Source organism: Enhydra lutris, unplaced genomic scaffold, assembly GCF_002288905.1.
Source record: "Enhydra lutris kenyoni isolate GAN:26980312 unplaced genomic scaffold, ASM228890v2 scaffoldscaffold2, whole genome shotgun sequence".
NCBI classification, from domain to species: Eukaryota; Metazoa; Chordata; class Mammalia; order Carnivora; family Mustelidae; genus Enhydra; species Enhydra lutris.
In genome coordinates, this window is record NW_019154086.1 from 86791046 (window position 1) to 86801801 (window position 10756).

Genomic DNA, 10756 nt, shown 5'->3' on the forward strand with positions numbered 1-10756 from the left:
CTCCTTCTCCCTCTGCCTCTCCCCCTGCTTGTGCTCTCTCTGTCTCTCTCTCAAATGAATAAATAAAATCTTTAAAAAAAAAATCTCTTAGGATGAAAAATCTAAATCTTATTAAATCTAAGATTTTATTTGTGTTGATTACTGGTGTTTAACTATGCTGTGTTATAAAAACCACTTTCTTGTATCTATCTGGTTTTTATGCCAATTAGAAAATCAGCAAAGTTTACGTTTTATGTACTGTGTCTTCATTAACCATACAGTAGTTACAACTACTGCTATTTCTATTAACTCTGGTGGTAGACTGTAAACGTAAACTGGCTTTATGGCAGAAATAAAACACTATAAATTTGGGGTTGAATAAGCTTTAAAGAAGGCTTCTGTGAACTTCCTCTGTGCAAGTTACTGTCAAGCATGTTCTGTGCAAGCCCAGGTTTTGCTTTTCAGTTCCTCCATGCCCAGTTAGTTACTTGTGGACTCTAAAATCCAGCCCAGCCTCGTTTGAGGCAGTCACCTGCCTGAAGCCGGTGGTAAGGTTGTGCTGCAGAGCCTTGGGTACCAGGAAAGGTCTACAGGGCTCAGATGAAGATGTTCAGACATGCTGTCCGCAGGCTACTGTGAAGTTCTCCGTAATGACATTGGAGCCTTTTTACTTTTGGTGGGGCTTGAATGCCAAGGACTGGCAAAAGTAGGGCACTCAATTTCTACACTGAAATGAACCCTGAAAACTGGATCTTAAAAAAAAGTCTGAAAATGATTGTGTGCCAGCAGCTTCATGATCTTAGTTAAGCGAAACCTTCTTAGATATGGTACCAAAAGCACAAGTGTCGAAAGAGAAAGTAGGTGTGTTGGACTTAAATAAAATTAAAATCTTTGGTACTTCAATGGACACTATAAAGAAAATGAAACAACTCACAGAATGAGAGAAAAAATTGCAAATCATATATCTGATAAGAGACTTGTGTCTAGAATGTATAACTCTTACAACTCAATAATAAAAAGACTATTACTCAATATTTTAAAATGAACAACGGCTCTGAATAGACATTTTTCCAAAGATATAAGTTAAGCACATGGAGAGATGCTCCTTGGCAGTAGTCACTAGGGAAATGCAAATCCCAACTACAATGTTTTACCACTTCACACTTGCTAAGCATGTCCATAAACAAATGAAACAAAACAAAACAGTTAAAAACAAGTGTTGGGGAGGATGTGGAGTAATTAGAACCCTCCTACATTGTTGATGAAAATCTAGAGTGTCGTGGCTACTTTGAGAGTCTGGCAGTTCCTCAAAAGGTTAAATATAGTTACCGTGTGACCCATCAATTCTACCCCTACGTAGATTCATGAAGAAATGTAAACTCTATCTCCACAAAACAACTTGTATATATGAATGTTCACTGTGGTACTCTTCATAACATAAAAAAGGAGAAACAAAGGCAAATATCCATCAACTGATGAATGGATATGGAAATGTGGTCTATCCTTACAATGAAATACTACTGAGCAATAAAAAGGGAATAAGCTGACACATGCTACAGTATGAATGAACTTGGAGAGATTATGCTGAATAAAAGAAATTAGTGCCAAAAGACCGCATATTGTGTAATCACATTTTTATGAGATGTTCATAATATGCACATCTATAGAGACGGAGAGTAGAATAATGATTACCTAGGACAGAGGCAGGGTTTGGGAAGAAATGGGGATTGACTGGTAATGGGCATAGGATACCTTTGTGTAGTGACAAGTGTGTTCTAAAATTGTGATGATGTTTGTACAACTGAATATTCCAAAAACCATTGAGTTATACACTTTAAACGGATGAGTTATATGGTATATAAATTACATCTAAATAAAGCTATCATATATTAAAAAAACCAAATCAACACAAAAGAACCTTTCTATCTTCTCATTTTGAAAATAAAATTTTGACATGTATCAAACAATAAAGTCTGTAAATGTTTAAAAAAAGTTACAACTCAAAATTATTTTTGCTGGTTATGATTTGCTAGAAATTAGCAAAATAATATATCTATTTATAAAACCAAAAAACTACACATTGGAAATTAACTTTGGCTGCTTTACAATTCTTAAATGACACAGTACAGGAGGATAGGTTTTATCAGGACAGCCCAAGTATCAGTAATTTAGTGTGCACTATATTAAATGTGTGTGTGTGTCGTCTTTCAGCAACGCTAATATGGAATTCTGGAGATGACTTAGGAAGAGAATTCTGGATAAACTACATATACTGCGCATGTCCCACAAAGCTGGTTTATATGATATACATAACTCAGTAATTTATAGTAATAACTATTCCTACAAAGCTAAATGGTTACTCTTATTAGGTAGTTCACTGTATTATATTTCCCTAATAGTCATATCCAAGAAATCTAAGTTTCTTCATCTAGTAACTACATTGGTTGCTAGTATAGAGATAAACACTAACAGCAACTAAACCAAGAGAGAAGTTTAATTTCTCTCCAATGTAAAAAAAAAATCCACAAAGGCATTTCTGGGACTGGTTTGATGATGCTATCATCTTGAAGCACCCAGATTGCTTCTATTCTATTACTTTTGGCTCTTTCTTGGCTTTCACCCTAAAGATTGCCTCATGATGTTGATTGGCTGCTACAGCTCCAGTCATCAAGTCTGCATTTCCGGCAGAAAGAATGTGGGTGACCTACCACCTTTTTAAGGAGTTTTCCTGAAAGGACCATCCAATAACTCCTACTAGCATTTCACTGGAAGTATCCAGAGAGAGTATGGGGGTATATAGTGTTTTAGTTAGGAACAATTCTCAGAGAAAACCAAGGTTTTGTTTCTAAGAAGATGAGACTCCATATTGAGCGGGTGTATTAGATATCTCATGCTGCATAACAAACTGCCACAAAAATTAGTAGCTTAAAACAAGAAACACTATTGTCTCATGGTTTCTGGTAGGTATAAAATTCAGGAACAGCTTAGCCAGATCATTCGGATACAAGGTCTCTCATGTGGCTGCAATCAGGATATTGGCAGGTTCTGCAATCATCTGAAGGCTTGCCTGGATGGAGCTGGAGTTTCCAATTTCAAGAAGGCTCCTTCACAAGGCTTTTGGCAGGAAGCCTCAGTTCCTCACATGGCTGTTGGCAAGAGACCTTGGGTCCTTGCTACATGAGCTTGAGTATCCTGACGATGTGGCTGCTAACTCCCCCCAGAGAGAGCAATGATGAAGTCACAATGTCCTTTGTGACCTGGTCGCCTAATTCACACAGAGTACTTCCATTTTATCGTATTAATTCCAGGTAAGTCACTAAATTAATTCCACTCTTAAAAGGAAAGTCATCCTGAAGGGAAGGGTATCAAATAATTTGTGGGCATAGCTTAAAACCAAGGCAGCAGGCTATTAGCATTTTCTGTCATGGTCTGCCTCTTTGATTTTCTAAACCAGTATATACACCTTTGTTTTCATAGGCTCAGCAGTCTCACTGTCTCTCCCAGGCGTCCAAACACAAGTCTTTTTTCTGAGACTTCCTCAGATCTACTGCCTAAGATTTCTGGATGATATGCAGCCCTTTCCAAGGATCCCAGATATGACTCCCTGTAGGCTGGCAACCTTTAAAACCTTTAGTGTTAAAGACATGTTTTCAGCTATCAGCATGTTTAAGTTTTGGAGAAGGAATGTATTATTACAATAATCCTGTCCATTTTGAAAAGAGAGAATGAGAAACATTAGTCATTATTCCATAATAATTATCAAAACCTACTAAGCAGGAATAGCCAGGACTCCCAGCCCTGCACTGCAGGGAGTTCCTTGGTTGGCCAACCTGACAGCTCCTGGTTCTTTCTCTTGAATGTTTCCCTTCATGTTTTGTCTCCTGCTGCTCCTGGATCTGCCCCTGAGAGGTTCCTTCTTGCCAATTTTCCTCAATAAATACATATGAGGTGGGCACAGGGGGAGATTGGGGACCACATGAACTTTAAAATACTGGGGCATAAATTGTTTTCAAGTTTTAACAACCACAGACTATTATAAACCAAGTTGGGGTGTCTTTGGGAAGATAATTCCTTCAAACGTTGAATAGACTTGATTTACTTCCATTCTGTTCTATGTATAAACTACCAAAGCCAACCAAAAGTCTTGCCTAGACATGATTTTTCAGCCTGTAGATGCTCCTGTTTTATTTACTAGGCTCTGTACTCTACCTATCCCTTCGGCCCTTAAATGAATGGTGGTTACCTTGAGAGCATCTGAAATAATAGGCTTAGTTGAGGAAGCAATACAATTCATCACCTACTGCCAGCAATACGACTGCTGCTTTACGACAGAGCAAGAGTCCTACCTCTTGCTAAGATTGTAGGTTCATGGCCACAGCTTAAAACGTCTTCAAGTTCAGGTACAGAGGCAGATGACTTTTTCAACACTACACGGCCCAAATCACTGGACTCTTCATCGGGGGCATTAGCATGCAAAGGCAGGGAATACCTCTCTTAGTAAATCTTTGCTTTCTTCCACCTCTGCTTGAAGAAGGTTTGGTTCTAGTCTGAGTTCATCTAATGCATTAGATTTTGCTAAAAATAGCAAAAACAGACTAACCCCTGCCAAAATTACAAATTTGTTTTGTTATTTCTTTTAACATTATAGCCTCAGCCAGCAAATAGCCTGGTTTTTAAGGTAAAGAAGTGACAGGTTAAGCAAATATGTGGCGAGCACATTAAAATTAGACCCTTACCACTCACTATCCAACTGCTTTAACTAAATCAGTGTTACTTGTATTTTGTGGCATCTCATTTCTGGTACCAATTACTACAGAGGCCATGGTTCTTGGTTTCAGAAAACAAAATCAACTCTTGCTAGCTTAAGCAGCAAAAAGGTTTATTATAATGTAATATAATAGATAATTTTACGAAATTCTGTTGGGACCCAGGAATCAGGCTTGGATCCAGGAACAGAGCTTCCATGATGCATAGGAGAAGTGTCCAGCTACATAGTGGGAACAGCCAAGTAGAAACTCCATCCACCACCTGACACTTAAAACTAATGAAGATACAGACTAAGTATTAGAACCGCCATTGCAGCTCTATAGAAGAACTAAACACTCAACCACCTTACTTGCCAAAACAGCCCTATACATTCTGCTTACCATGTTTATACCTACGTCTCACGTCTCATCTGGGTGTATCCTCTGGTTGGCAGAAACCAGGTTACATGTGAAACTCTAGCTTCACCTGAGTCTGAGAAATGTATGAGACATTCAGCATTCTAGTCTCTAGTAACCAGGAAAGCATGATAGAAAGAAGTTAGAGTGGTATTTAGTGTGTCATTCGATAGCATGGCCAAAGGGTTATTTCTGGTAGGGAGCAAGACCCAAACTTTCCGAGGCATACCAAATACTTCAGATTGTAAAATAAACAATAATTCATCCAAGGATCATTAAGTTGGGGTACATTTTGCATTAATTATGTTTCATTGTAGTCCAGCTCTTGGAAAGTTTGCCAACCTGTGTTAACCAGTATACTAGATCTTGATCTCGATGGGATAAAAAAAACGTACCTGCACTTGGATAGGGTGTCTTTGGTTTTAAGGAGGAGAAACATACCAGTTAACTTGAAAAGAAAGGAAGCTCTGAGGGACAAAACGCAAAGAATCTAAGAAAATGTTTTCCCACTAGCCCTCAGAAGACCATAGAACTTCATCGTGGTGCTCCACTAATGCGTCTTCATTCTCCACTTGTTCAGACGGTCTATTGGTCCAACTCCCCAAAGAGAAAATTTGATTGACTATTGGCCAGGCAATGGACTACGTTTATGGACAAGTATCTATCCTTAGTCTAATCAGCTATGGCCATGAATGGAAGTGAGGGAAAGTTAACTTAATACAAAGGATTGGGGAGCCTGGGTGGCTCAGTTGGTTAAGCATCTGCCTTTGGTTCAGGTCATGATCCCAGGGTCCTGGAATCAAGCCCTGCGTTGGACTTCTTGCTCAGTGGGGAGTCTGCTTCTCCTTCGCCTCTCCCCTCTCCCCCCTGCTCATTATCTCTCTCTTTCAAATAATAAATAAATAAAATCTTTGGAAAAAAAAAAATACAAGAGATTGACGTTCCCCAGCCTGTGAATAGAGCAAGTAAAACTAGAAGGATAAGATGGGTGCAGTAGATCAATAAACTAATATTTGTAGTACAGTCATTATCTTTTATACCACATAAATTAAGACTTGTAATATTGTAACAGCATCATTAATCTTATTTACAAACTGTCTGCCTACAAATTAATGCCTGTGAATCTTATACACAAAATACATTAAACATATTCATTCTTTCACCAATTATGTATTGATTGCCCACTAAGTACCCTGTAGTACATTATATCAAGTTCTCTGGATACCAGATGAACACACTATGGTTACTTGCTTTAAGGTACCAATTTGAGGGAGAGCGAATATTTAGTTTGGTATGTTCTTTTATAAAGATGTGATTAAGATGGGTGTTACTGGGGAAGGAGGCATTGGTTTGTATTTCAGGAGTTCAAGGAAGGGTTTCTTCCTTTGAGGAAGAGATTACTGAACTATATCATAAATGATGAATTTACCAATGTGTTTTTTTCTCATGGTCATCACTGATTAGCTTTTTATAAAAGCTACTTACTATAACACCTTGTCATCAAAACACATTTTGCAGATGTTATTATGCTTCCAGCAAGTTTCATTGATTGTCAACGTGTTAACATAGGACTAGATTGGTATTTTATCAATTGCAAGCAGATTCAGATTCCTCCCGGGAGCTAAAATTTGCTTTTCCAATACCCAGATGGCTTGCATGCACATCAGAACTTTCCAGGTCTCTTTGTAGTAGTGGTTGTTGTTATTTCCCTGACCTCTTCCTCAAACAAAGTTATGAAATGCGCCAACCTTACTTTTGGTGTCAGGACATGACCTTTTTCCAACTCACTACAAATCCATGGTAACATTCTGTATTTATGTACCAACTTTCTAACACACCATCAATTGCTTCATGTGCTATTAAGAAAGAAAATTTCAATCAAACAATGACATGATGCCTCTTCATCACATAAAATTTTAATTTTACACATATTGTAGGAATGCTTTTAAACTTACACATTTTTAAAATCTTTTATCACTTTTATGCACAAGTTAAAGGACAATATAAGCGAAATACATTCTTTGAAGTATTCCTAAAATGTTTTCACCCCGAGTCTGTCTGTCAAGGATCCTTTTTTGACTCAATCATTGCTGTCTATGTTTTGTTTTGTTTTGTTTTGTTTTAAACACAACTTAATCTTCTGGGCCACCAAGAAGCATTTGCTCTGTAGCATTTCTTAAAAGAGTGTTCCATGACTATCTCTGGGATTTTTTTCCCCAAGCTGCTGACATTCCCTTAGCATGTTTTGACCCAGATGTACTGGCAATTGACACCCCCAGACAATGAGTGTAAGATACATCGTCATTTCAGCGATGTTAGACATCAAATGATGAATCAATGTTATATGACACATAATCAAAGACATACGGTATTACTTGATAGTTCCTAAAGTGTTATTGCATACCTTGTGTCTCTCGAGCATTGGTCTTCTGCTAGTCAGGCTTTTTCAAATTTCCTCAATTACATAATGTGAATGAGACATTCTAATTTTAGGATGGCCCTACCTGTGATCAACATTTTTTCCAGTCCATTTTGTGGGGGAGTAGCTCGATCCTGCATCAAAGAACCAAACTTATAGGTTCTTTTTATCTAGGGAAGAGCTGATGCACTTAATTAATCTTTTCAGGAAGCTAGGCTGACTTTCACTACTTCAACACATTATATGTGTAAAGCATATATAATTTAATCCTGTTTGAATGATGTGTGGAAGAGAATTGACATAAAATAGCAAGAAAGCTCTGAAGTGAACTGAGCTATATAATTTGGGCATAAGCATTCTTAATATCACCTTTAAAGGAACTTGAAATGTATTTGATGGTGAGAAAAATTTTGGTATACATTTGAAAACTATCAAACGGCATCTGCTGGCTTCTCCATTTTGATTAAAACATGCTCAGAGGGAAAATAGTGGTTTGTCTGTTAAGTCAAACACTAATGAAACATTTGCTAAAATAATCTCTTTAATTTGGACAACATTCGGCAATAAAGTGCACTCATTGGATCATTTGCCTCTGTTTTGATCCTTCAGAGTTAACTGAGCACAGCTAAGTCTAATATGGTAATGGGCTCTTTGTTAAAACCTGGGCATATGCATTTCTCACGCTCTATTGTCTTCTACTCTGGTGAGGAGAGATAAGAAACTGTATTGCAATGGCATTAAAGGTTTTTCATTGACATATCTAAATACCATGAGCCTGAACTGTCTCATTTAGTCATATCCTGTTTCTGTATATCTTATGGATCAAAGGCATCATGATTCTCATTCTCAGGTGAGTAATGAGGATTAGCGATATTAATCAAGTCATCACAAAAAGAGCTGGTAATTAATGTTCAGATACTCTGGATATGCTTTTTGAATTAGCCTATGGTAGTTACAATACTTCCAGTATGTGAAACAAAATAAAGCCAGTAGCTAATACTAGTAGAAAATAAAAATAATTTATATGATCACTATTTACTGTTTTTTAATTTATTTTTTTTTATTTTTTAAAGATTTTATTTATTCATTTGAGAGAGAGAGATTGAGATCACAAGCAAGGGGAAGGACAGAGGGTAAAGCAGGTTCTCCGCTGAACAGGGAGATCCGTTTGGGACTGGATCCCAGCACCCTAAGATCGTGACCTGAGCTGAATGCAGATGCTTAACCAACTGAACCACCCAGGAGCCCACCACTTACTATTGTTTCATAGAAATTGGACTACTTGTTTAAGAATTCAAAGGGTTTTTGTTTTCAAATTATTATTTTCCATTTTATGTATGTATGTGCATGTATGTACACATCCCAGTACTCATCGCTCCCCAGCACCCACACATTAAAACAGAATCAGTGTTAACATCTATCACTTGCAGTATGTTATCCGGCAAGAAACTAGTAGACAAAAGTAAAGCAAAAACAGCTATCTTCTGTTTCCTCTGGTATCCTGCAAAACCAGCAGCATCATTCACACATGTATACTTGGAAAAACGGACCTAAATATGCCCTTCCAGAAGATATAAGTGATTAGATCATCGTGTTGAAAGCCTTCACTGGTTTTGGGTTTTTGTACTATTAAAAGAACAGCAAAGTGATGACCTTTTTAGAAGCTTATGCCATTACCGTAGCCTGAGATGGTCTTCCTTTTATTTTTTTGTCCATCAAAAGCCAGAGTCAGCTCAAATGCCACTCTCTTCATAAAACTTGCCTTTCTTTATAATATTTCTTCAACTGCTTTGTTAGGACTTAGTTCATCTAGGCTTGAATATGGTTGAATTTTCAAATGCCCTACACCGTGTTAGACTGTGAGCTTCTGGAAGGCAGGGGCCCCGTCAGATCTGGGAGCGACCAGAGGCGGTGTCCACAGAGGCAATGTTGAAAGTTGTTCAATGGAGATGGCAGGACATGTGGCAGAGGAGACAGGGCCTGCAGCGAAGGAAAACTTGCCAGCAGGCATACCAGTGGCAGGAGTTGCAGAAGCAGAAGAGACGTAACAGAAGTGAAAGCAGAGGAGAAGTCAATGTGACCGGCTTCAGGTCCATCCATCAGGAGCAGACTCGGATGCGGGAATGTGTTTCCAGGTGTCCACTCCTATCCTGGCTACCACCTAGAATTAAATTTTTGATAAAAGCATGTAATTATAGGACACATTCTCTTTTATTATAGAGGTGCCTATAAGAAAACATTAACGTTGTTTCTCCGGATAGATCCTTTTTCATCTCTAACACTGGATGTCAGAAACATAGCTTCTCAAAGATCTTCTTAGTCCAGGGTCAGAGAATGGAGCAGTTAGGTTTCAGATGATTAAAATGTCAGAGATGATCCCTACACACAAGTTAATTGTTAAGAGACCATTTCTCTTTTCTTGGCCGAGGATTCCCAGGGATTAGCATAGGGCCTGGGCCATATTTAGTCCTCAATAAATATTTGTCAAGTGAATGACTAATAATAAATAATATTTATTTGAGACTTATATATATCAGACATGCTGCAAAATACTTTATAAATGTTGTGTCATTTAGTAACAGTTACTGTTATTCCTATTTTATAGAGGAGTAAACTTGAACTTGACAGATCCAATAATTTGTTCAAAGTCACACAGCTAATAAATGACGAATTGGGATTTGAACCAAAGAAATCTACGCCCAGGATATTATACTACCTCTCTATACTGAAAGCATGCAAGAAGGAATGATGAAACACTCTACAGTTGCATGAGAGACAATCATTCTCTAGGTTGATGGTGTTCCAACAGTACAAAGAAGCTTAATGCATGTGCAAAGGCTCAGGGCACTGCCCATCTTTATAGCTCATTTATGAAACAGTAATTAATTTTTGCTTAATTTTTCCTTGAAATTATACAGAATGTTCTATCAAAATCTTCAGACTTTATTTTTAACCTTAACACATCTACATGATAAAAGGAAACCCAAGATGACAACTACTTCAGCAAAGAATGATAAACGAAAGACCAGATGCTACATATTTTCAACTGCAAAAATATCACTGGAAGCCAGCTGTATCTTCTAAAATTTCATGATGTCATCATATGGCTTCAGGATCTATTTAGTCGGTTTATAATCTTATTAGCTTATCTCTGCTTCCAGTCATGCACCAGGCTTTAATTGCATAGGTTTGTTTA